Raw genomic sequence first — 6,000 nt, 5'->3', positions numbered from 1 at the left:
CCCAAATACGAAGTATTTGTCTTTCAAGGGATTTCAACAAGTGACTACGTATGGAGTAAAATGAGTGAATCTACACTCTAAAATATGTCTACATACATCCGTATGTTGTATTCCATTTGAATGTCTAAAAATACAATATTTAGGAACGGAGGGAGTAGCAAATAAACATTATGTTCTCTTGTTTTTCCCTCCTTGGTCACGGTGCACAACCAAAGATGACTTATTCACCTGGATGGAGGGAGTAGATGGTCAAAGTTTGACACAAAACTAAAGCATTGGTAAACATAACTTTTTGAGGAAAACGAGTGCATTAATTGAGTGTTTTTGCAAACTACGAAAATTATTCCACCACTCATCTTCTACCTTGGTTGATGAGATTTTTGAATTGAGCCTTATAAACTGGAAAGGAGGTAGTACTAGTACTCCTACATTATTGGCGCCGGGTGCCTTGGCCAATGTTTCATCTTGTTGGACAGGATGAGGCTACTTCCAATGCATCAGTGCTTACATGGGGTGCTAAGCACATTAAAAACTTTAGCAACTAAAGCTCCCAATGCATAGGTGCTTAACTTTTTGGTGCTAAGCATCCTTTATTTAATGATTTTGTAACTAAAGTTCTTCATGCATTGGTGGGATTCTTCCATTTAAGTCTTTTGTCTAGGTTCTCGCGCTTAGTACTGGGGTCACCACAGTTATCTCTCTCCTCTTAATTACCTTGCCACATCAGACTTTTTGCCTACATGACAGCCTTAGCACATGTACAAGGCAGAGCATTGGGAGGGGCCTGAGTGTACATGCATAGGGATATTGTAGATAGGAAGTCTTCGCAATCCATTATCCCCCATCTCGGCCAGAGAGAACTATTCAACTAGTCTTCACAGTGAAGTGACAATACACGTTGCTGCAGATGGTACACTTAATTAATAAGCTGAACCAGCATGTTGGTGTTACTAATCAGCCTTACCCAGTACAGTCATCATGTTTGTCGGTGGATCACGCTTCCGCAAATACGACTATGCACCTATCTCCTCCATTAACTAACATATGGGCCCTCTTGAGGTAGACCCACATGTCATCGGCGTAACTATTTACACTCCGAAGGACGGTATATCCTGGTAGTAGTACTAGTAGAATTGAGATTTAATGCACTTTCTTCCCCGTCTTTCACTCTTCTTCCTCCTCTCTTCTTCTTACTCCTCTCTTCCCCATCATCGGCCGCACACCATTGCCCCCCGCTCACTGCTCGGCCACACACGCCATCTTCTTCGCTCGCCCGCCCGAATCAACTTCCCCGCTGGCTCGCAGGCACTGAAAACCCCAGTCACTCAACGCCCTAAAAAACCTTATGGCAGAAGCGACTGACATGCAGAGCCGCGATTGGAATTCCCTCCCCAATGTTCTCTTGGAGCAGATCTGTAATCGTATGGACCTGCTCATCACCGTCCGTCTGGCCGCATGCTCGGTGTCTTTGTACCGTCTACTCGTCTGCAACCGACCGGCTCTTTTCAAGACACCCTGCTTGCTAATGCCCAATCCTCGCAGGTGGTCCAGACACCGACTTGATGATCCTACGGAGGTTGCAGTGGTGCCCCTCGACATGCTACCACTACCCGTCCACCTATCCTTCATGCGCGACCACTACTGGGCGGGCATGAAGGCCAACTGGATCGTCCTCATCCACCAATCCGGTAGTCCGTGGCGTCTCGTGGATATCTACACCCAGCGAGAGATCACCCTTCCATCGTTGGATACCGTCGCCATCGAACCTCGTGGCTCGCCGGACACTCCTGCCTACTACGCACGAGATGCGTCGAGCTTTTGGCTTGACCTCTGTTTGCTGAAGGTTGTAATCTGCGAAGTGCCCACACCATCAGAAGACTACATGGCTTACAAGCTCATTGTCGTGTTCAACATAGGATTAGTCTATCTGGAATCCGGTCGCCATACATGGTTATGGCTCATCGTCAATCCCCCTCGGCCAACATTTTTGTCTGATGCTATAGTGCATGATGGCATTGTTTACGCGGTCGACGCACAGATTGGCTTCCTATACTGGTGGAATCTATCGTTGTGTAATTGTTCTATCTCATCTCATCTTTACCTTATGAATACGACTGCCTGTTCATTGTTACAAATTTAGAATATATATAGGCCTGTTCGGTAATTCTCCCGCTCTGTGAAATCTGAGAATTTGTAGAGCGCCTCCTTCCCCACTATGCGATTTTAAACTGCGACTCCTCCATCTCCCGGAACGGAGTTGTGGAGGAGGAGGGAATCCGAGCAGGCCTATGTTATGTCTATAACCACATCATTGCTATATGTTCCTCTCATTTCCTAGATTTTTATGACCACACATGTTATTGTTAGAGTTGATATGAGAACAATTGGCATCTAATGATTGTTAGAATAGATATTATGAGTATAACCTCATGATTGCTATATGTTACTCTCATTTCCAGGATTTTTATAACAACGCATGTTATTGCTCAGAGTTGATATGATAACTGTAGTAAGTGCTATGGTAGAATATGAGTAGGCCCTGTCATATCTGTTTTCCTCTCATTGTTACATGATGTTTGAACCATGATATATTGCTAGAATATGAAAGCCATTGGCTTATTTTTTTTAACTTGGGGTATGATTATGACCACGACATTGCAATTCTCTGTCTATAATATGTGTCACTGTTATAATAATCTTAATTCCACACATACTCTGAACATGATTGTTTATTTTTGTCCTTTTGGTCTCCAATTTGAATTGTCACAGCAGACGCAAATGCGCCGCCTTCATGATTCCAGGACCTGAATTATACCAGTCGATGGGTGGTGGTTTATCGCTCGTTCAGCTGACGACGGTCATTTGATGCTCATTTCCATGTACCAAATTGACCAAACCATTTCATCAAACCACATGCAGGACAATGCATGGGGTGTTCGTGACATTGATGGCTATGGCTTCTTCGTGTTCGAGAAAGATCCCAGCTCTGTTGGGCCAGGCGTATTCAACTGGAGATGAATTTACAGCCTCGGCAACTACTCCATGTTCCTCGGGCTCAATTATCCGATCATCCAACCAATCATCGATCATATCACCGATGATGATTACCGTGCTATGCAACTTCCATTCGCCAGGGGGAACTGTGTTTACACATCATACCATGGGTTTCATGAATCACCATATTCAGAGATTCGTCGACACAGCTTGTTGCCAAATAATCTTTAGTGTGTGAAAAGCATCAAGCTTCCATGCGATGGATGGCTTTTGCAAACTCGACATGCGGCGATGTGGTTCATGCCAAGAGAAAATATGCACAACTTGATTTGTACTGATATCTAAACTGAGCCATGTATCCCGCTACTGTAGCATGACCCTCTTTTGTTGGATATTATGTACTGTTGTCAGTTTGAAGCACTCCTCTGGTTTGAAAGATAGATACCTTTCTGGGGTCAAGTGCATCCTAACTCACCTGCATAGGATGTACTGATAATGATGATGGAGATGCTGTGCAGAAGCCATATATATATCAATATATATCAATTAGGCTTCAAGTGTGTACTTGTTAGTGAAAGTGTTGTCCAATAGGAATTATATTTTGTATTACTCATGTAGCCTACAAAGTCTGGCGCACAGCCTTGTAACTTCTTACCACATTTCTAAATTTGTACTAGTCCTTTATACCGTATATTGCACTACTCGTACTACTACCTCCCTCCTGGTTTACTGGTCCCCTTCGTAATTTGTGTCAAATTTTGACCATAATTTTCTCTAACTAAATGTTAATGCATGTCATAAAAAATTATATTGTTTTATTCGTATTTGAGCATAGTTTCCAATGGAATAACTTTCGGTGACATGCACTGACATTTTGTTAGTTAAACCTATGGTTAAAATGTGACACTAAATACGACTAGTAAGTAGTACAGTAGCAGTACTAGTATACGTCGGTCAAATTATTCATCATGTCCTCACATTGAATTGACGTGACAGCACGCTGCACATGAGGTAACACAAGAATCTCGGCGGCGTGTTCGGGTATTGTGGACTTCAGATTTGGAGTACTACCACTTATCTGTCGAAATATTTCATCACTCACTTCAAATAGTCGATCGATCATACATTGAGTACCATATAACTGGAATAAACCGATGCAACTTCAAGAAGGATTGGCCAGTGCTGCCAGCTGGTGTCAAGTTCGGTCCCACGGATCAGGAGCTGATCAAGCACCTTGAGGCCAAAGTGAGTGCTGACAGCACGAGATCTCACCCTCTCATCGATTTGTTCATACCAACCATCGACAGCGAGCACGGCATATGCTACACCCATCCTGAGAAACTTCAAGGTAAGACACCGATCGGCCATCTATTTGCACAAACATATTCCTTTGTTTATAGCTCTATTTTTTAGACGTGAACCTAGTGAAGCAATTACAGTTTGACAGTTTGTAAAAAGGTGAAACAAGTGACTGCAACATGCCAAAGATGTTATGAAAATGAAAACTACGTACACTAAAACCGGTATTCGACAATACTGCAGGTATCACACTGAGTGGCCTAAGCAAGCATTTCTTCCAGCGCAATTCCATGGTGTTCAAAAGGGGCACGTGGACGTGTCGCAAGATATAGTCGGAGTGCGGCATGCACGCGATGTGGCACAAGACCGGCAATACCTTGCCAGTGATGGTCAATGGTCGGCAGACGGGCCACAAAAAATTCTGGTGCTACACACCAACAAGAACTTCGACCATTCCCGTAAAAAAAAGAACTTCGACCAGCAGAGGACCAACTGGGTGATGCACCAGTACCACCTCGGGGACCTAGAGTAAGAGAAGGAGCAGGAGCTGGTCCTCTGCAAGATTTTCTATCCGACGATCACTAGGGCCAGGACTAAAAAGATTATAAGTTAGTTTGGTATTGGTACTTGTACTACCTTGTCGTCCGCAAGTTGGTATTGCTGTTAACGATCTTTCGGTATGAACTTGGCATTTGCTTCCAACCATCATGCCGAGGGTAGGCGTGGATATAAAGATGAACCATTTGTTCCGAAACGAATTTTTATTTGATGGGTAGCATAAGCACCTGCCGTTCGAATTCTTAGTTCTCTAATTTTTTTGAAACAAGTGCATGCACTTATTATCACGATGAAAAAACAATATACATGCTGCATCCCATTTATCAGTCTGTACTTGCAGAATTCTCTCGATTATTGAGCAAGCATATTGTTTTTTCAGGTCGAGCAAGTTTCAACTGGGCTGTAGACTACCTAGGCTTGGTTTTGTTTTTAACAGGCCTAGCCCGTGACGACAACGGGGCACAAAGATCCAGCAGTTATCTACTGGCCTCTGGCCCGCCAGCGTTAGTTATATTTTTTCTTACAGCATCCGCAGGAAGTTTTTTACTGAATCAAACACACAGCCTAGTTCTATTTTCCTCTTGAAACACCTTGTCCTACTTCCGTTTTCTAATCTCTACCTATAGTTTTACTAGTTCATATACACATATCATTATATTGAAAATACATAAAGTTCCTTTTTCATATTTACATCCTTATTTTTGTTGTTGTTTTCCCTCCCAGTGCTGATTTTTTTACCACTGGTTTTTCCTTAAACTAACTCAATTGTCACACGTCTTGTTTGCTTACAAAAAGAAAACAATTTTTTTGGTAAATCAATAAGTTCTTCAAAAAAGTTTATCATTTCGGGATTACAATAGTTCGGACTCCACCAAAATATGCAAAATAAGGTTAAACTCTTTGACCGTGGTCCTGGGCAGAAAATGGGTTGTAATAAATTACTGAAGAATTAGCAAATGGGCTGCAAATTATTAAAAAAATAGAAAATGGGCCCTATGTTGTCTGCCACAGATTTGGAGGCTGACTTGTGGGCCTACTAAGTTCATGCGTACACAAGGTTTCTCAAAAAAAGAAACTTAGTCAACAATCGACTCTACCAACGTCACACCATTAGATGTCAATCTAATGGCAATCGTGCTTCTTCAGTCT

This window comes from Triticum aestivum, chromosome 3A (assembly GCF_018294505.1).
Source record: "Triticum aestivum cultivar Chinese Spring chromosome 3A, IWGSC CS RefSeq v2.1, whole genome shotgun sequence".
Taxonomy (NCBI): domain Eukaryota; kingdom Viridiplantae; phylum Streptophyta; class Magnoliopsida; order Poales; family Poaceae; genus Triticum; species Triticum aestivum.
Note: the sequence above shows the minus strand (reverse complement) of the source record.